The 22,157-nt window shown below is 36.8% G+C and overlaps 1 protein-coding gene across 1 annotated transcript in view; it reads right to left on the bottom strand.

Annotated features, from left to right (window-relative positions):
* NPAS2 (neuronal PAS domain protein 2) overlaps positions 1 to 17,743 on the bottom strand; it is a 238,254-nt gene extending 220,511 nt beyond the window's left edge. Inside the window, exon 1 of the mRNA XM_074300419.1 lies at positions 17,260 to 17,743. The gene's annotated coding sequence lies outside the window, so the exon portion shown is untranslated. The remainder of the gene's footprint in view (positions 1 to 17,259) is intronic.
* Between the last annotated feature and the right edge of the window lie 4,414 nt (positions 17,744 to 22,157).

The following is a 22,157-nucleotide window of genomic DNA, read 5'->3' as shown; positions in this document are numbered from 1 at the left end:
TTCCACTGCAATCTTTTTGTCTTTTTGCAAGACAAGTAGCAATAAATGAATTAAAGAAAAAATAAATAAAAACCTACAAACTAACTCAAACCAAAAAACTATCCAACAAGTATGGACTAGTACATTTTTAGTGATTAGTGACAATATTTAACCCAAATTATGTGTTATTTTGTGTGCAGGGTTAAGATAGCAGTGTTCATTCTTTGTCCCTATTACCATTCTGCAGGGATGAGGATAAAAAGTGTTCAAGAATGTTAAAGTGATAGAAATAAAAAGAAGTTTGGAGCTGATGAATCTGATTGCTACTAAAGTCTTTATTAGGATTTAGAAGGTCTATTTAAAATAAATCAATATTTACTTACAAACCACAAACATAAGTGAATTTTGAGAATAGAAATCTGAACAGAAGCACAATTAATCGGTTTATTAATTATGCTTCCCTACAACAAACATAAAGATCTTGACAAATATAAATGATACAATCTCAGTCAATCTACAGAAGAATAAATCCAGAAAACTCAAAGTAATTAATTATTTTTGTAAAAACAAAAGCATGAAGTGGCTCAATTATAGCCACCATTGTGTTTATAGTTTCTGGTTCTCTAGTATTCTCTCTGTCTCTTTTTTTATAATGTGTATTCCCAGGAGAAGAATAGACTGTGCTGAAGAAATATGTAAAAAGAAACAGGAAAAAATGCAGGACAAAGTTGATGTTTCAATTAATAATTTTTAAATTTCAAATGATTTTAAAATGAATTTTGTGGGTTTATCTGCATTTGTGAATTTACTACTGAGGCTTCAGAAAATCTCTTTTATTTATATTTATCAATGTCCTTATGTTTTTTGATGAGAAGTATAAATCAGTTAAATAGTTAACTTTGTGTCTGTTCCCATTTCTCTTCTGAAACTACTTAAAATTTGACATTCTCCCTTGATTATGGTTATCTGTCATCATTAGGAAGTATAAATAAAGCTGATTTCCAGAAGAACATGTAAACTAATTTATCAGTAGTTTACAAATAACTTTGTCCATTTTAAGAAGACATTTCTGGGTACATTAGGAAAAATACAGACTCTCAATGAAAGATGCTGTCAAAAATACATGATAAGATCTTAAATTTTGATTTGGAAGAAACCCTTAGAGGCTATCTAGTCAAAGTGAATCCTTAGGGCCTGAAAGATTAAACAGTTTGCTTAAGGTCACATAAATAGCATTTACTCATGTCAGGATTTGAATCCAAGTTTCCTGGCTTTGAATCTATCTTTAGGTGGTACACACACAAGACAGTAAAGCAAAGCAGCATTAGTGAGAACCATATTTATGATAGATATAAACTGCATTTCGGAAGGATGAAAGAAATAAGTCAGTTTTGCTGGATTTGGAGAAAATAGGGCAGCCTCAAATCAGTAAAGTCTAGTGATTTTTAGGGTTTAGCAGGATCAAAAATAGGGAGAAAGGAGTGAGACAAGTAGATTTAGGCTGTGACGCTGATTCATGCTGCCAGGGAGGGAAGACACCTGAGGAATAGGAGGTTAGTTGATATTTGGACTTCCCACATGTAGGAAAGGGCTTTAATCTACTAGTGTTGGGCCTCCTCTGATTAGGTGACTCAAGAATTTTGAAATTGTTCAGGGATTCCTTATGCAGCAGACTGAGGAATTCTAGTTAGGTTATTGTAATGTAGTTGAGTCCTTTGCCTGATTTAAGTAATGGGCCTACAACAGTAGCCATTTTAAAAATACATCTGACTCAATCATCCACATGAAAAACCAACTCTGGCAGTAAATTCAGGTGAACTCATAGAAAAGGTATAGTTTGTGATTTCCCTAATTCTAAACAAACTGAAACCACACAGGAGTTCTGAACAGTAGAGATACCTATCCTATCTAGAATTTGTATATTCCCAATTAAATTCAAATCAATAAGTACTTATTTTAAGTGGCCATACAGACGGTGCCATACACTATGCCTAGCAACTACAAAAATAAAATAAAATAAAAATACTCTTTGCCTTCAAATTGAGCTTATGGTCTAGTGAGGAAGTGGGTGAGGGAGACAAAAGAAAGCACTGTATTTTGCCTAGAGCAGGCACTCAATGTGTATTTAATAAGTTGAACTGAAAACTAAGAAATACCAGCCTTTATTGTGTTACAACTAAGATTTGGGTTAGTAATGTGTACAACTATTACACCAATCAAAAGAATTACAGAAAGCAAACCTATTTCATCTTCATATCTGTGTGAAGACACCCGAAGTAACTAAAATTTTGAGGAAATAATATAAATGAAATAAAAATAAGATGTTTGACAAATTCTAAGCAGCACAGGTCAAGATCTGAAGAAGGAAATTTGGAAGGGGAATAGGGTGATTATAAAATCTTTTTTCTCTGAGTCAACAACATTTTCTGAGTTTCCTATTACACATTCAATACTTTTTTTTTTTTTTGAGAGGCGGCAATGCACTATGATTTGTTCAATCTCCTAAGGACCTAATAACCTAACCATCCAGGATCAAACCAGTTATGTCATGTTGATTCCTCTTTCTCCTTTGCATCCATATCTAATTACTCTGTCCCATCTATTCAGCCTCTGAAATCTTTCTCATATTCATCCCCTTTCCTATCACCCTGGTTCTAGTTCTGACTGGCTCTCATCTAGTTTATTGCAATAGCTACCTGACAGGTCTTCCCAATTCTATTCCCTCATTCTTTCTATCTATCCTATTTCTATATGAATTTTTCCTGTACACAATATCTACAGTATTTCCAAATTTAGGAATTTGGGAACAATTTGGAATACAGTTCCAAAATTTGGAACACAAGGTTTTGCAAGGGTGAATGTTGAAAATTATCTATGCATATGTTTTGAAAATAAAAATCCCTGCATCAATCATTAAAATGACTTCTTCAAATTAAAGCCTGTTATATATGGAAGGAAACAGAAGAATCAGTTAGTTCAGGGATTCTTTCTTTGTCTTCTTTCATGTTATGAACCACTTTTGAAAGTGCTCTCTCACCTTCCTCATTCAGTAAAATCCCTAGGATTAAAAAGGAAACCAAATATATTGAAATAAATTATTACCAAAAAAAAAAAGTTATTACAAAAAAACAGTTCAGGTTAAGAACACCTAATCAGACAATTTTCAGATGAAGAAACTGAAACCATTTCTAATTATATGAAAAAGTGTTCTAAATCACTATTAATCAGAAAAAAACAAATTAAGACAACTCTGAAGTATCACTCAGATTGACTAAAAATGACAGGAAAAGAAAATGATGAATTTTGGATAGGATATGGGAAAACTGGGACACTAACACATTGTTGGTGGAATTGTGAATGGATCCAATTATTCTGGAGAGCAATTTGGAACTATTCCCAAAGGGCTATCAAATTGTGTATACCCTTTGATCCAGCAGTGTCTCTAATGGACTTGTATCTCAAGAGATCATAAAAGAAGAAAAGGGACCCACATGTGCAAAATTGTTTCTGGCCGCTCCTTTTGTAGTAGGACAAAACTGGAAACTGAATGTATTCCTATCAGTTGGGGAATGGCTGAATAAATTATGGTATATGAATGTTATAGAATATTATTGTTCTATAAGAAATGATCGGCAGGATTATTTCGGAAAGGCTTGGAGAGATTTACATAAACTGATACTAAGTGAAGTGAGTACAACTGAGAAAACATTGTACAGAGCAATGGCAAGATTATACAATGATCAATTCTGATGGAAGTGGTTCTTTTCAACAATGAGATGATTCAATGGTCTTATGATAAAGTGAGTCATCTGTACCCAGAGAGAGGACTCCTGGGGTCTGAATGTGGATCACAACATAGTATTTTCACTCTTTTTGTTGTTTTTTATTTGCATTGTGTTTTCTTTCTCATTTTTTTCCTTTTTGATTTGATTTTTCTTTGATCTGATAATTGTGAAAGTATGTATAGAAGAATTGCACATGTTTAACATATATTAGATTACTTGCCCTCCCCTAGTGGGGAGAAGGTGGGGGAAGGGAGGGGAAAAATTTTGGAACACAAGGTTTTGCAAGGATGATTGTTGAAAATTATCTATGCATATGTTTTGAAAATAAAAAGAACTCCTAATCTAGTTCAAACCCTTACCAGTGAGGAAACTGAAGTAAAAAGTTAATTGGCTTGCTTGAGATCACATAATTAGTAAGTGACATTGCCAAAATTCTTAGCCTGGCATTCAAGGTTCTGGCTCCATTCTACCTTGTCAGCCTTAATTCACCTTTCATTCTCTTTATATAAGCTCCCCTCAGGCAAAGTAGATCATTTATCACTTCACTAAACTTCTTTTTGCTCAGAGAAAAATTCATCCTGTCCTTCAAGGTCCTGCTCAAACGTCATCTTCTTCAAGACTTATCTGATTCCTTCACTAGAAAGAAAGTCACTTCTTCCTCTGAACTCCCATAGAATTCTGATCCTCTTTTATGCATTGACCATTCTATATTGATGCTCTAGTTTGTTATGATATGGAATAGGAGAGACAATGTGATACCTCCTAGGCTATGTCATATTCTATATGATTACAGAGATTATCTCAGTCATCTTTGTATCTCCAAGAATATTATACATACACAGACACACACAGAGACTAACATATACACATATACATATACATACACACAGATACATATATTTCAAATGTTCAAGAAATGTTTGTTAAGTGTACATATTAGTGAATACTTGAATAAAAGGAGACAAAGAGCAATTGCAAGAAATACAATTATCTCTTACCTGGACTATTGTGATGGTCTCCGCCAATACAATGGTCTTCCTACCTCAATTCTCTCTTCTCTTCTTCTACACAACTACCAAAGTGATTTTGTATAAGTCTGATCTGATGTTGCTATCCTTTTCGATGACAATAGAGACTCCCAAATGCTCCTAATAAAAAAATAAGCTTCTCTTTGCCTTTTAAAGTCCTTCACAACCTGGCCCCAACTAACATTTCCGATTTATTTGCATTTCAGAAGATTCCCATATTTTTGTGATCTATTCAAACTAATCTTTTTTCTGCTCCTCAATCACATTCTCTAACTCCCATTTCTATACTTTTGAGGTCAACCTCTATGGCTGAAATGTACTTCCTTCTTTGCTCCTCTAAATAGAATTCCCTGCTTTCTCCACAGAAACCTTTACTTTTTTCCAGTCACATCAAAAGTATCATCTTCCTTATGAAGTCTTTTTCCTGATCCTCACCTCCCTAATTACATGTAGGCCTTGATTAGTGCAAATGATTAATGCCCTGAAGTGGTCATATCTATTTGAATTAGTAATATTTGAAGTCAAAATTATGTAAAATATGATAATTGGTTCTAAACCAAAGAAAATATGCTATGCAAATTCAAATAGCATGACCATTTCACAGAATTCATTATTCTCACTCAGTGAGAGTTAGCTGTACTTTGTATTTAATTACCTTTTATTTACTTGTTGTTATTTTGCACATATGTATATATACACAAAATATACATATATACATGCATATATATACACACATTGTATTCTTGATAAAATGCATAGTCCCAGATATCAGAGACTATTTCAGTTCTTTTTTTTTTTTTTGTAACTTTAGCACCTAACACCATGTATAGCATAGAGTAGGCACTTAAATGCTTGACAATTGAAGAGACAGAAAGCATTCTAATATATACTATAATTAATATTTATAATGCTTTATATACATTGTCTTCTTTTGGTTTTATAAAAACCCTAAAAGGTACTATAATTATTAGTAATATTTTCATTTTTAAGATGAGGAAACTGAGGCTCAAGCAGCTATGTCACTTGCCTATGATTATGCAGCTAGTAATTATTAGAGGAAGTTTTGAACCCAGGTTATTCTGATTTCTACTTCAACATTCCAGCTAGAAAACCATGCTTCTTTTCTGATAGAAGCATATTTACTGAACACCATAATTACATATTAATGTAGTACAAACTGAGAAATTGCCAAGAGTAGCTACGTGGCACAATGGATAGCATACTAGACATGCAGTCTGGAAAAATCCAGCCTCAGATATTTACTAGGTGTATAACTCTGGGCAAATCGATTCACCCTGTTTGCCTCAGTTTTCTCATATGTAAAATGAGCTGAAGAAAGAAATGGAAAACTACTCCAGTATTTTTGCCAAGAAAATCCCAGATGGGGTTACAAAGAGTAGGACATGACTGAAACAACTTAACCAGCACAACAACAATAGGAGAGAAGAATGATTTTGTGGGAATCAAGTATAGAGAATCTGATAAAAGAAGCAATAGTCATGCAAAAGGCCATGAAAGAAGACACATGAAATTTTTAGAAATGCAGAGCTCTCTCAGATCAACTGTTATTTCACAGACCATGCTATGGAGGAGCAGAGAGGTTAAACAGCTTTTTCAAAGTAACAACCAATTTGTGACAAACTCCAAACTTAATATCAATGTTTTTGGTTTCCACTCTAATACTCTTCCTGCTTACCACAATGGAAGCTTTGTGAAAGTGATTTTTAAAGAAAAGTAGAGTTGGTACAACCTAGAAAGAAGGTACCTGTGGTTAACTGTACTGATGATACAGAAATAATGGATGATGCTTCTGACATGTCAAGGGAGAATGATCACCAGAGTGAAGATTATTTTTCTGCAGATCAAGAAAAACACTTGAGAGAAGGCTTTATTGCCTTTAATTCAACAAATCCTGCAGAAAGACAGCCAATACATCAGCTAGGAGCCCATGCAGCTGCATACCCTTGAAAATGCCTTTCAAACTAGATGATCTTTGTTGACAAACAACTTTTGAAAACCTTAAGAACTCTAATCAATGCAATGACCCTCCACAACTTCAAAGGAATGATGCTAAAGAATGCTACCCACCTCCTGACAGAGAGGTAATAGACTTGAGATGAAAAATAAGGCAAACATATTTGCACAACCACTGTGATAATTGCTTGACTACATTTTTATTATAAGGCTTTTGTTTTATTTTTAATTTTCTTTTTTTCTAATGGAAGGATAGGAGACAAAATAAATGCTTAATAATAGGAAAGGTATTTTTAAAAAATCATTCATATCCAAAAAAAAGGATGCAAATCTCTGAGTGCGATGCCCCTACTTAGGAGCCAGCTCTTTTCTACTGATAACATGAAAATTTCCTGTTCCATCATTAAATTAAGCAACTAGATGACAAAATGGATACAGTGTTAGACTTGGAATCAAGAAGCTAAGCTGAACTCCTTCCTCAGACACTTTCAAGCTATATGATTCCAAGTAAATCATTTAAGTTTTTTCAGCATTAAATTCCTCATCTATGAAAGAGGGGATAAGACAGCTAGGTGGCACAGTGGATAGAGTACTGGAATTGAAGTCAGGAAGACTCATCTTTCTGAGTTCAAATCCAACTTCAGATATCTACTAGCTTTATGAACATGGACAAGTCACTTAACCTTGTTTGCCTCAGTTTCTCCATCTGTAAAATGAGCTAGAAAAGGAAATGGAAATCACTCCAATGTCTTTGCCAAGAAAACTCTAAATGGGGTCATGATGAGTTGGACATAACTGAAAAAAAAATTGATAATAACAGGACCTATATCATGGAGTTACTTTGAGGATGACATGAAATAACATATGTAAATCATTTTATAAATCCTGAAAGAAATATAAATCTAGCTATTGTTAAATTATGCATGATTATTGAACACACATTATGTTTTATTGGTATGATATGAGCTGCTGTCCAGAACTATCTAGGAAAAAACCTTTATTTCTCTCCCTCTTGTAGCAAGAAGAAAAGACTAATTCTTCTAGTCCTAAGCATATCTAAGGAGGATTTTCTCAATAGACCAACATATCCTCACACATGTAATCAGTTAAAATACTAGTTAAAACTTTTTTGGTAGGAGGGGTGTAAAACCATATGATCCTTAAGGTCCCTTCCTTGAGAATGCTCTTTTTTTTAATTAAGTGTCTTCTTACAATGAGTATGAAATCTGCCTCTCTGTAAGTTCTGATACTATTCTTAGTTTTGCCCTCTAGTCACAAACAGACCAAGTTTCATCTTTCTTCTACACCAGGAGAATCTTTCAAATATTTGAAGAGTGCTATCTTGTGCTATTCCTCCAAACCAAATCTGTTCTGCTTCATGATAAATACCCCCAGTTCAAGTGGTCCTCATATGTCAAAATTTTGAAGCCTCTTAACCTTCTAATTATTGCATGACTTTCTAAAATTTGATGCTTAGAAACTAACACAATACTCCAGAGGTGGTATGAACAGAGAATCTCTGTGTGTACCAGAACATACATTAGACTGTCAGATTCTTTATTCTGGACAATGTGTCACTCTCAATGAAAACCCAAGATTACATTTTTTTGCTTGCTTGTTTACCTTACTAGAGTCTTAATATTGATCATACAATCACTTAAAGCCCTTATATCTTCAGGCACACTTATCTAGACACAGTTCACTCACTCTTATACTTAATATATCCTAAGTATGGGCCTTTGTATTTACTCCTACTAATTTCCATGTGTATTTTAAGATATTTAAAAAGATAAAATTAGTCTTGGGAGTCTACTTTGTGAATGAGTCAGAAGTGAAAGTGTAAGGTTTTCACACTATAAAGATATTGATCAGTCATTGCTTAATTTTTATATGCTTTGAAGTTGTATAAGAGTTGCATTGTTTAATCCTAATAGAAACTATAGACTAAAGGCCAACTTTAAAAAAAAAAAAAACTTACATAACTAGTCCCTAGCATATTCAACTTATGAATGAACTAAAGATAGAGGAGAAGAAGGAAAGTTACCATCTGGAACTCCCATCCTTGTTATCCAAAAGGCCAAGTATCCCAATTCAGAATACCTGAAATATAACTGGTCTACTTTCTCATATGCTAAGGCAGAGCAATCTCTTGGTTTATCCAAATGTAGAGAATTAAAAATCAGGAATTGTTTAATATAGATTCCTGATGCCTAGAAGTCTACAATTCTCTTCTACCTTCCTTTTTTTCAATTGGTCCCCTCTTGCTTTCTTCACAAATCCAAACAATTTATGAGGCCTGGAAGCCACTACCAGGGAAACTGAAATCATTTAATTGTGGAAATTTGTGCATCATTGTACAAAAGTAATGAGAAATTATGTTAATGAGTTGTTCTGAAGAATTTAGAGTCCCCAAATGAGAATATTGGATCTGACTTACTAAGCTACAGCAAACCACTATACCCTTCTAGAAAGCAATGGTAGTGATACAATAAAAACTGAGGAAAATTATTCTGGCAACGAGGTCAAGTAAATGAAAAAAACTTGGAAGATGGGAGACCAGTTACAGGGCTATTGCAGCAATCTGTATAAGAAGGAAAAAGAGGATAGCTCAAAAAGTAATTGTGAAGGAATAATCTGATTTACAACTCCTTTGCTGGAGTCAAGGAGTAAATTGAAAGAAGTTAAAAGTATGTAAAACATCTGCAACCTTGACATATTATATTGAGTTAGTAGTGACATTGAGAACAGGAAAATGGTAAAGAATAATAGTTCACATTTTTAGAATGCTTTACATTTATAAAATGCCTTCTTAATATGAGCATTATTATTACTATGTTTTAGATGAAAAAGAAGTTGCAGATTACTTGGAAACACAACAAATGACAAACACAGGATTTGGTATTTCCACAATCATGGGTATATATTGGGAATTCTGGAGTGCAGGAAGTATTATTGATAGATACATACTTGAGAGTGAATGGAAAATATCAAGTTTTTGTGTGTTGAGTGTTGATGTCAATGGAGCAAAAGAATAGCAATAGCCTTTTAGATGTGCCTAATAGATACTGGGCAGTTGGGGAGCACAGTGGATAGAGTGCCAGGCTTGGAGTCAGGAAGATTCAACATTCTGAGTTCAAATATAGCTTCAGACATTTACTGTGTGATCCTGGGCAAGTTACTTACCCTGACTGCCTCAGTCTCTTGTCTGCAAAATGAACTGGAGAAGACAATGGCAAACCACTCTGGTATCTCGGCCAAGAAAATCCCAAATGAGGTCACAAAGAGTTGGACTGGGCTGGAAAACCACTAAATAACAGCAACAACAATAATAATAACAACAAAGATATTGGTCAAGATCCTAAGCATGCCTCTGGGCTAACTCCACTATTGCCAGTATCTGTCTGTAGTGATAAGAAGATGAAAGGGGAGAGTGAAGAACAGACATAATAAAGGGATAGAGAAAGAGTGGCAGTGAAAAGTACTAGAGAAAGGTGGGCAGAGGCCATTTCAGAAATAGGTAATGATGTCAGCCAGAGAAGTACTGCTGCAGGGTGGATAGAGGGAGATGATGTGAATGGATCTTGAAGACAAGAAAATTTGGGTGCAAATTCTACTTCTAATTGGTTGTATAACCATTGGGTAAGTCAAGACAGCCTCTTCCACCTCCAAGAAGATAAGACTTTAAGTTATAGATTAACTACTGACCTGCATTGATAGGAAATCAGCAAATCTGAGCCAAACCACCACAATAATGACAGATGATGATTATATGTTCTTTTATAACTATAACAAAGCATCTTGAATAGGCTATCTTACTTGATCCTCATAGCAACCATATGAGGTGGGTAATGAAGATTCTCTCCCCCTAATTTTAAAGATGAAAAATCAGAAAAGTTAAGTGACTTTTAAGTTGTGTCTTTTTTAAGTCACACACATTAAATGGAAGAAACAGCATCTTCTGACTTCAAAACCAGTATTCTTTTCATCCTATCATTGTTGCTCTAATTGCAAATTAAAAGGTACTGGAATTCCATATATACCCAAGAAAGGTGGATTACTCAAGGGATACATTCTGTAGGAAATATTACTTGTTTTCCTTGTTTCAAGCCTGTATGAAACAAACTAGCCACTGCAAAGTTGCCACACGAAATGGCAGTGAATGTACTACTTACTGACAACTGCAACAGATGGGGAAAGAACAGGAGAGGCTATGAGGAAGATGAAATTCTTCTCGGATAATTAAGGATAGCATATGCCCATAGAGTAATGGAGGGTATACCAGAAGGTGCCTTCTTTTTTGAGCAACATAGACCATCAAATTAGTTAATTCAGGTCATTCCTCCTCCCTCTTTTCTCTTCTCTCCTCCTACCATTCAGGCTAGAAAGATCCAGCTTGGCAGTCTACACTAGTATAACAGGCATTGTTATTATTCACTTGTATTTGACTCTTTATGACCTCATGGATCATAGCATGCTAATGCTATCCAAATTTTCTTCTCCATGTGATAGCAAAATTAATTAATCTAAGAAATATTACCAAGCACCTACTAAATATAAGGCATTGCAAGGAACAAGCTATAGTAATTATAGACTTGATGCCTAAGGAAATTTATAATCTAGATGGGGAAGACCTACCTGGTTCTTAATTTTTCTTCTATGAAATGAGTTCAATGAGATAATATTAAATTCCTTGTTAATTCTAAATTTTATCATTATGCATAAAAAAGATAACAGTGTTAGAGAGAATATAATAAACGCTAAACAGCTTGGGTAGAACCTAAGTGTTTTAGAAGTTTAGAAGAGTAAAAAGTCATTGTGCATTAATGAGATAATTGAAGGATTCATAGATGATTTGGGACTTAAACTTGTCTTTAAAAGAAAAAGAAGTGCTGTTGCTCTTGCTCTATTTGATAATGGACTATGCAATGAAGAGACCAAATTTGGCCAATTTGAGTGAGAAACATGTAAAACATGACCAGCATATGTTACTCCTAGTATCTGTAATCTCATCCACTCCTAGGTCATATTCAAAGAGATGTAGGAAAGATACCAAGAATTGGAGTCAAGAGGCCTGTATTCAAATCTTAGTTTTCCTACTTCCTACCTGTATGATCTTGGAGAAAAATCACCTAAGCTTTCTGGATCTCATTTTATCATCCTTTATCATTTATTTTATCATTCTTTATCATCTGAAAAGAGAAGGGGTTGGATCAAATGGTTTTTGTAATCTCTTAAAGCCAAACTTCTGCATTCTTATGATATATGCTAGAGCAACAAAATCTAATCTTGATAGCAAAGAGGATGAGAAGTTCAGTACCCCTTGTTTTCCCTATGCTATTGCTTACTCTGGTCAATATGGCCAATGAAAAAAGAACATTGCTTCTGTGATAAAGATAGAAAAAATAGTAATCTGATAGTAAGAGAAAAGCAATCAAGGTTTTAGACTAGAGCATCTTAAAACTGTCATACTTTTTTTTAATGAAATTACAAAGTATCTTATAGAAGTTTAACAAGTAAGAATGCATGGAGGCATTCTATTATTAAGATTTAATATTATAAGCATCTGTTTGCTCAGTTTGATCCACTTTCTTCCATCCTAAAAGGACACTAAGAACATATCCACTTAAGCAGATCGGGACAAGGAATCCATAAAGGTGAAATCTAAAAAAAATGTACCATATGTTTCTGTCCACTTTCAATAGGAACCCTGACTTTTAGCAAGGGTTCTTGGATGTCTTCTGGTAATTAACTGTATTTCATATAAATGGTTTCCTTTGTAATTCTATATATTTTATTTTATTTATTTAAATAAAACCATTATTCTAAAAAGAAGTTCAAATGCAAAAGGTTAAGAACTTCTGATATAATAAAACATGTACATGTCTTGAGTAGTAGGGTTTTTTTTTAAGTAATAATAATCTCCCTGGATATGCCCTCCTAATATATTTACCTTTCCTCTGCTTGTTTCACTTGGTCTGAGTTATGTTTATAATTGCATGGAAGAGGTAAACAACTTGGCACATGATTTCTTAAGAGGTAGATAACTACTAGTTTACAGCCTTTGTGAAAAGGGAGACAAATTTCTCCATCTTGGTACACTGGAAGGACTGTCAGAATTAATGTAAATGGTTTGTTTTTCAGTCTTTTCAGTGGCCTCAAACTTTTCATGACCTCATTTGGAGTTTTTCTTGGCAAAGATATTGTAGTAGTGTACCATTTTCTTCTACAGCTCATTTTACAGATGAGGAAACTGAGGCAAACAGAGTTAAGTGATTCACCTAGGGTCACACAGCTACTGAATGTCTGAAGTTGAATTTAAACCCATGTCCAAGAATCCAAGCCAAGTATTCCACCTTATTGCCCATTGTAAATTGGTCTGGGGTTCAAATCCCAACTCTTCCATTTATTAACTTTATAACCTTGAACAAATTATAATTTGAGTAAGAATTTTTTTCTCATTGATCAAATGTGTACTAGAACATTTTTTAACTGCTTGATTTCTTTTCCTATATTTGGCAATGTATAGGCTTTTAAATATAATAGATTTAGAACTATGAGGTAGGATGACCCTAGAATTCTTGGAATCCAAAATCTTCCATTTTTTTCAGATAAGGAAATTGAGGGTCAGATAAATAATGTGACTTATCCATTATGACATGACTAGTAAAGTATCAAAAGTGTAAATCGAATTCCAGCCTTCCTAACTCCAAATTTAGTCCTGTATCCACTGTACAAAGATATCAAGATAAAATCAGTTAAGAATTCAAATTCAAATATGATCTCCAAAATTTACTAGCTGTGTGACACTGAGCAAGTAACAATTTTCTAAGCCTCAGCCCATTCTCTAAGCCTGGAAATAAGAGATTGATTGTGATAGATGAAGGTTGAGGGTGTTCCCATGTTGATAGAATTAAAGGTATACCAATGTATGTGGACTAGGACTGCTTTGAATTCTCACATTTTCAAGTATAAATAAGATAAAATAACCTTTTTGCACTTCAGGTCAAGAAATCATGAGACTAACACAATGACATATCATATAGTTGCATAGTAACTTTTACATTAACGCCCTCTCCCAGAAGTCTGGGGAGACTTTGCTAATGGGATAATTTGGCAAATACAAGTCAGCCCTCAGCTTCTCAGATAACTCTTACCCTATTTAGTGAATTAAAGTAAGGAAAATTAGATAGATTTACCTAAATGTTATCTTACATACCATCTCTTTCCTTAGAATATGTTCTTACCCATCATTACTCATCAGTCAATAAACATTTATTAATTACCTACTATGTGCCAGATACTGTGCTAAAAGTTGGGGATGCAAAAAGAAGTAAATCATCAGAAATACCATTCAAAATAGAATTATTGACAGTTAAGTAATCTACTAGAACATAAACTATAAAGAAATAGGATTTTTAAAAATATAACTTTTGAGTCAATGTTAACTTTCTAGCTAAAATATTTCTTTTGAACCATTATGACAAATAAAAAAAAAGTTGATAGTTGTACCAACACTACATTTTTGTAAGCAAATTAGAAATCAGATATAATTTATATTTGAAAATTCAACTAAATTAAACACTTGCTATAAAGTGACCAATTAAACACTTGATACAATGCAGCCAAGAATATTTAATCACACAGACATTTCAAATGACTCAACAATTTGACCTCTCTTGGGAAAAGAGAAGTCATCCTGTGCAGTATAATCAGTGTATAACAGTTAATGATGTCATGGTCCCCAAGGAAGGTCTGACAAATCATCTTAAAATACTAAATACAAAAAAATAAAAATATTAAAGAGAGCAAAAAAACTTAGTCCTTTCCATCCAGTGTTCAAGTAACATGTCCTTGAAAATGTTACTCTACAGAACTGCAATGTATAAATATGACTGTGCACATACATATGGATAAACATATACATGAAGAAAAAACTATTATTTCAGTATTGGAAAAATCCCCACAAACCTGCTTCAGCTCCCAAACCTTTTTTCAACAATGACAAGTATTAGTAACAAAATATTACAAGGGTAGGAAAAGGGGGAAACTACTCGGGAAAAAATAGAACTGATTCAAATAAGTGAGAACGAGCAAATATCTATACTATATGTATACTATCAAATGTATCAAATTTTATTATTAATCAGTGTGCAAAGATTTTTGATAAACCCCCTCCTTAAAACAAAATAAACTTTTAAAATAATCGAGCATTTTAACAAATGTATTAATACTTTTTTTTAGTTTAAATAGTAGTGATATGTCATTTATTTATTATGATTTTTCATTATACTCATTTTTAAAGCTCATTTTGATTTTTAAAGATGAGGCACCTTTTTTTTTCTTATTTTCAACTCTTATTAATCATATTTCCTCTAGAATTTATTTTCTTTTTTCATTCTAAATGTCACCAAGGGGAGAGGTAAGAACAAAACCTATTTTATGTTCATTCAGTGGGGGTTGATTGTGGAATAAAGAAATCTTCTTTGCAAAAGGTAATGGCTAAAAGCTTTTCACTTATAATTCTCCTTAAGCCTTAGACCACGATTTCTCTTTAAGATGGAAACATAGTTGCTGATTGAGTTTATGTTCACTTTATTTTTAACTAAAGCCTTAATGAGAACTGCTGAGACATGCCAATACTTCTATTACACCTAGTTTGGTTTTATAATGAAACACTGCATTTTTGTTAAATAAAGGCCTATTTCAGAATGAATCTCTCAAACCCTTCTGTTTATATTTGTTTTTAGCTATTATTAGCAAAATTGTGGAAACTGGTTTTCCTTTTGGGAAATCAGGTTGCAAAAGATGAAGGAAGCATTTGTCCTTGAATTTTGAAACATCTTCTAGATTAAGAAGGGTAGCCATATTTTGAATGTCGAAAATAAGTTGTTAGTCAACCATTAGGCTTTGTAACAGCTAACTGCTATAAAAACATATCAGAGGTAATCTGCCTGCCTAAATCTATGCAAGCCATGTGAAGTATACTTCTGAGCCAATCTAGAGAGTCAAAAGTAAAAGTGTACTCCTACTAAGAAAGAAGAGAAAGTTTGGGTCCTAAATTATCCAGATAAGCTAGTTTATACTGACTACAATAATCATATCACCTCTACTTCATTTTGTCTGTAAAGACATACAATTTAAATAATGAATTAGGGGAAAAAAAAGCATCTTTCCTATCATATACTGGATACTTGGATACTGAAAGCAGCGTTTAATAATGAAAAGGAAAGTGTAATTTTCCACTTCAGAGACCCCTATTCAGAATGAGAACACCTGTTGGATTTGAGAGCTTAAAGCTTAGTATAATAATGCATACCTGTTATAAATCCAGAGAATTTTATCGGTTTTTTGGAGATGTGGAGATGTAGATGTTTCCATTGCTTTAATCAATATATTTAGCTACAAATTATTTATGAATTACAAAACTGAAAATAAAGTTTCCTATCCTGAGTATTTAAGAAGTGGCCAACAATGTGGTGAGATTTTTGTGTGTTTGCTTGGGGTACCTTGTTATCTGTTAATCCTTTTCTGATTACCTAGCAAAAGCTTAGTTTATGAAAGTGAAAGCCTGCTTCAACTCAGGGGGGCTGAAAAACCCATTTTACAATAAAACCTCGAATGCCCCCGGTCTTTCATGGATAAACAAAGCATGGAACTACAGGACAACTGACCAGGGTATTCAAGAAGCTGAACTCTTCATAGTTTCCCAAGTAACTGACAGCAGGCTCAGCGCCTGGTCTGGGCCAAATTATAATCTAGTAACCAAAGAGATGTGTCCAGTGGCACCTATGCCACCCTCTCCTTCCTTCCAAATGTCAGAAGGCTCTCGACCCCTTCCTCCCCACTCGTGGCGGCTCCTCCAAAGTGCAAGCACGGACGAGCAATCAGTCCGGAGTTCAAAACGTACCGTGGGATCCGCAGGATCTGCGATAGTGTGGGCTTGGGTGGGGATAGCTTATAAATTCCCAAATGAAGTTGTCTGGATTGCCCCCTTAGACGTTGCCCCAAAGTGTCTAAAACATCCCAAAGTCTCGGAGGTGCCCCATTTACTCAAACACAGAAATGACCAGAGTTGCAATCGGCACCTCCTCCTCCTCCAGCTTTCCTGCAGAAATGGGTAACCCAGGGCCATGGGCGTGTGAATATGCATGTACAAATAATCTCCCACCTCATGCAGGGAGCAGCCTTTACAAGATACGGAGCTTTCTCCCGGTTCCCCTCCGCATTGCCCACTTCGCGCGTGGGGTCCCTGCACTTGGCTGGAGGACAGCATCTCCCACCGCCTAGGGGAGCAGGTGAATGAACACACACACACACACATACACACACACCCACGCGCTCCCATGCTCACACAACACACACACAAACACGCAGAGCGAGGCATGTAGTCGCGTGTCACCCAGCAGAAGCCCGAGAAAACCTTCCTGGTCTCCCCTCCAATCCTCCGGGTCCCCACATCCCTGCCCCCACTCCACCCCCGAGGGGGCACTACTGGACTGTTGGCGGCGGCGGCCTGCGGGGGCTCTGGGGGCTCCAGCTGCCGCTGCCGCTGCTGGGGGAAGCCCTCGAGCCTGGCGGGGACTGCACTCTTCCAGCTGCCGCTGCTGCTGTCGGCCGAGGCCGACCCGAGAGCTAGGACTGCTCGGACCCGGCTGCTGACGGCGGCTGCCTCCTGCTCCTGCTCCTGCTTCTGCTCCCACTGTCCCCGCCACCGCCGCTGCTCCGACTCTTGGGGTGGATGTTACCGCTTTCCTGGTGTCTCCCGCTCCTGCCGCTGCTCCAGTCCTGCAGGAGGCCGGGCTGCTCCGGAGGCAAACTCTTCCGCACACAGAGCCAGCCAGGGAGATTTCCCTCGTTAGCCGTCGCCACTGCCGCCGCCTCCTTCTCCTCTTCCTCCTCCTCTTCTTCCTCCTCCTCCTCGTCCTCCTCCTCCTCTTCCTCCTCCTCCTCCTCCTTCTCCTCCTCCTTCCCGCTGCTCCTACTGCCGCCGCCGCGGTATTTCATGGTGAGAGCAGCCACCGCATCCCGGGGCTCCGGCTTCGTCTGCGCCTTGCGGACTCACACGCACACACACCACACAAGCAGGACTCTGGGGTTCCGGGACCCACAGATTGACTCACAATCTTCTCTCGCTCTGCGGTCTCCGACCCTTGCAGCCAGCGGTCCCTGGCTGTGACTGCTGCTGGAGGGGACCGGCTCCCTGACCGCGTCAGGGGTCCCGCTGCAGCCTGGCAGCCTCGCTGCTGGCTAATAGCTGGGAGGTGGGGGATAGAAAAGCTGTGACTAGGTTATTAGAGCTGGCGGGAGTGGGGATAAGCGGTGGTTTTGAGGTGAATGGACCAAAGAGGGATAGTGCAAGAGTTCCTATCAAAGTTGGCACCCGGGGGGCAGAAAGATTTCACCCTCCCCCTGTTCTTTGAAAAGCCAGCGTTTGGCAACCCCCTCCCACTCTCACCTGCGTGTGTGTGCGTGCGTGGATGTGAGTGTAGGTCCGCCCCTTCGGTTCCCCCCATCACTGCTTTGGGGGCATAGGTCTGGGCTTTGGTGTCCTTGTAAATTGGAGACTGAATTCTCTTTAGGGAATATTAGATAACAAATGTGGTTTCCTAATTAATTGAAGGGGGTAGAGGAAGAGAGTGGGGGAAGATGGGGGGCAGTGGTTGGTGTGGAGTAGGGCTGAGGTGTGTTGGGGATGGTGGTGGTGGCGTTAGCTGCCGCTGCTTGTTCAAAATAATCGGTATCTCAAGGAGAATGTAACTGGTCTGGAAAATGGGTCAGGAATGAAAAGGAACATGCTAACTGCCCCTTTCCCACCCCACCCCATCTTAAGTCTGAGGTAGATTTTGAGGGGGGAGAGGAGATTGCCCAGAGGAGCACATATTAACCCCCCCCCATTCTTCCTCCTGACTTCCCTTCCCCCCGCCACCCTCCTCTCCTTTTGCACAAGTGCAGGAAATGTTCCACTGACCTACATATTTTTCCAAACATACGTGACCTTTTTTTTTTTTTCGCTTTGTGGGAGGAGACAGGCGAGGATCCAAGAAAAGGAGAAGCTGGAGAGGGAGAGAGAGGAAAAATAAGTAGAGCAAAAACAGGGAGGGTTTCACAAAGCCTACAGCAAATATCAGTCAGGAGACAGATGTATATAAATAGTCTTAAAATAAACCAGTAGCTGCTGTTTGATAATTCCGCATGGCTCCAAAACTTAAGTCGAGCAGAAAAGGGTGGCTCTAACAACTTAGGCAGTACCTTGAAAAACGGCTGGATTTTTTTCAGGACCTTCCCAGGCGGACTCCTCCCCACCGCATTTAGATGCCACTGTGACAGGCTCAGCTTTAAACTCGCCAAATGCCACTACTTCCCATCACCCCCTACTTGGAGACTAACACCTTCTGTACAAAATAGGAGGGGAGGGGAAGACTTTTCTTCCCATAGAAAGACCCACCACCCTGAATAACAGGCAGGGAGTGAGAAAATTACAGCTTCAAAGAATAGCCAAACCCAAATCCTCCCATTTCTCCTCCCCCTTCCTCAGCTCCACACCACTCCTCTTCCCCCTCCCTCAAGTCAAGCTCTAGAGCTTCTAATGTGGAGATCAACAAACCTAAATATCTTAGTATAGTCCTATTAAACCAGGATAAAGTGGTAAGGAAGAGATGTATTTAAAGGCTGTCTTGGAGAAAAAATGCGCCCCCACCTGTTCTTTTGTCAAACCCTTTCCTTGAGTTCAGCTGTTAGAAAGGGGCTTCCCCTAGGTGTTCCACTAGGCTGAGAGGTTTGGGGGTTTCCTACTCTCTTTTCCAATCTCTTTCTTTCCTCTCCACCCACCCCCACCCCAAGTTCAAGGCTTGTGTCTCAGCAGCCCCGACATAACTAGCACCGCCTTATTTGGTCATGCAACTCCACACCGTCAATTAGATCAAAACGTTCAACTAGAGCTCTCCACACACACCCCTCCACCCCCTGTATAAAGTAGGTCACTCTCTTTATTTCCCACTTGTATTATTTTTGTCTAATTCTTCTTCTGAAAAATAACCAGATGTAAGGAGACTTGATCATTCTAAAAGAAACTGTTATTCTTAGGATTGCTTCTAACTTGTAGGTGCTTTTCAAGGAGAAGGATGAAACTTTGAAAATGTAACTGTTTTGAAGTCTTTGGGATTCCAAAAAGAAGGAAGTTTTCCCTCTTCCCCCTTTCCCTTCCCTTCTTTAGATAATTATATTTCGCCCTACTTTAAACTGCAGCCATGACTAATGTCCAAAGGATAAGGTTGTGTACTTTTAACCGGATTTAATTCAGAATTTTAAAAGCTCCTCCCTTCCTTTGGAATGGATCCCAAACCTCCTTTCCCCCACCTCATCCCCCTTTTTTGGAAATTGCTAGACAATACTTAAATGATCCCTTGGAAAAATACAATGTCCTGAGGTAAAATAAAGCATCAGATACAGTATTCATGCAATGAAAGGCATTTTTTTTTTTCTGATAGAATTTTTCAGTGTTTGTTAGCCAATATAAAGTGGTAAATCTTGAGGTCTTATTTCTTTTTTCAAGGTCACAAGAGATAATACTTTGATCAGGGCAAAGACATAAACATATTTTGGATTTTTTTTTGGGGGGGGGTTGGTACTTATTTTTGAATCCATCTGATTTGCCTACTGTTTGCAGAGGGCTTACACCTTGATCTGGAGAATGCAGAATGCTAGATTTAACAGGAAGGAACCTCAGTAGAATATTTTCTCCCCATGAACAAAAGAAGTGAATGTTTAAGACGATAGTTTATTCCTATTCTAATGTGGGCACATAGAGTCAGTTTAGCACTATATAACACAATGCATATAGCATATATGATATACAAAGATAAACCATAATTACAGCAGCTATACTATTTTCAGTCCTGCAAATTATTACAGAACTCATAACTAGTGGGGGAGGGGGAGGGGGAGTAATCTATGTAAACTAGATAAATATTAAAAGTAAGTTTTACTGTGGTTTTTCATGAATGAATTTTTTTCTTACTCTCAGAGCATTGTATGGGGGTGGCTTGGAAGAGAAATTAAAATATAGATAATAATTTAAATTATTTTATAGCTATTAATGGAGGAATTTAGTGCTTTTTCAGATATCATTTGATATATTATTCTCCCATAGAAGCAGATTGTACCCTGACAATTATTAAACAAACTTATTCAGGCCTATTGTATAGGGTAGGAAAGAAGAAATAGTAGGGATACAGTGCTTGTCCTCTAAAAACCACAGTAATGATTCGAATGTAGCAGAATTCATTATCAGGAGCACATATGTTCCAGTTCTACCAAAACCTACTAGCTGAGTAACCCTAGGCAAATCATTTAACCTCTCAGTGCCTCCAGTCAAGTATGGAAGACCATAAATTACAACTCAGGTATTGTTCTGAATTGATACAGAGGGTTTTCTCCTTAGGAGCTTTCTATACCAATAAAATCACCAGTCTGGTTTAAAAAAAATATATATGGAAAGAGTTTCAGAACCTCTGCTGGAGAACTAAATTAAATAAATGAATATTGTATTGATTATAGAACATGCAGACAAACATTGACATACAGAATAGGCTAGTCCAAAATTTCCTGTGTATATCACAGTACCTGATATATCAAAGTTTAAGCACAAATAGTGATGATATTGAGTGAAGAGAGAATCCTGAGAGATTTGTGCTATATACAAGCATTGTCTTTTTTTTCAAGGCTTATTGTTTTTTTGAAAAAGGCTTTATACTAGGAGTCAGGCAGGAAACCAGAGTCTTAGTATCAACATTGCAACTATCTAACTGGATAAAATAATTGGGCAAAGCACTTAATTCCTATGGGTCTCAGTTTCTTCATTTGTAAAATTGGGATGGAAAAATGGATAGATTGGAGGGGGGGATTGGTGTCCAAGGCTGGATGGGGAAAATTATATCTAATTTTACTAACTTCTCATTTTCTTCAATTATTGAAAAACATAATTCTGAGAAAAGGCCCATAAAACACACACACACACACACACACACACGTTAAGAACCCCATGATTAGATTTTTTTCTAGTTCAAAAATTCTGATTCTATGATGACTAGTTATATGGTGAATGCTGCTCCCCTTTTCATATTAATTTCTTTGTAGACTAAGTTTCTGATTATATTGAGAAAATTTAAAACACACACACACACACACACACACACACACACACACACACACACACACACACACACACTACCCTGTCATTCATTATTGAGTAGTTTAACATAATACCAGTAGAGCAAAATGCCATGTAGAGTGAAAGCCCAGTTAATATGAAGGTAAAACAGAGGTCTCAGGACCAAGTAATAGATAATTAAATGACTCATAAACCAGAGCTTCTGTGAGAAAAAGATTTGAG

The sequence above is a fragment of the Sminthopsis crassicaudata genome, chromosome 3, assembly GCF_048593235.1.
Source record: "Sminthopsis crassicaudata isolate SCR6 chromosome 3, ASM4859323v1, whole genome shotgun sequence".
In the NCBI taxonomy this organism is placed as follows: domain Eukaryota; kingdom Metazoa; phylum Chordata; class Mammalia; order Dasyuromorphia; family Dasyuridae; genus Sminthopsis; species Sminthopsis crassicaudata.
Note: the sequence above shows the minus strand (reverse complement) of the source record. Positions and strands in the feature narration are given on the sequence as shown.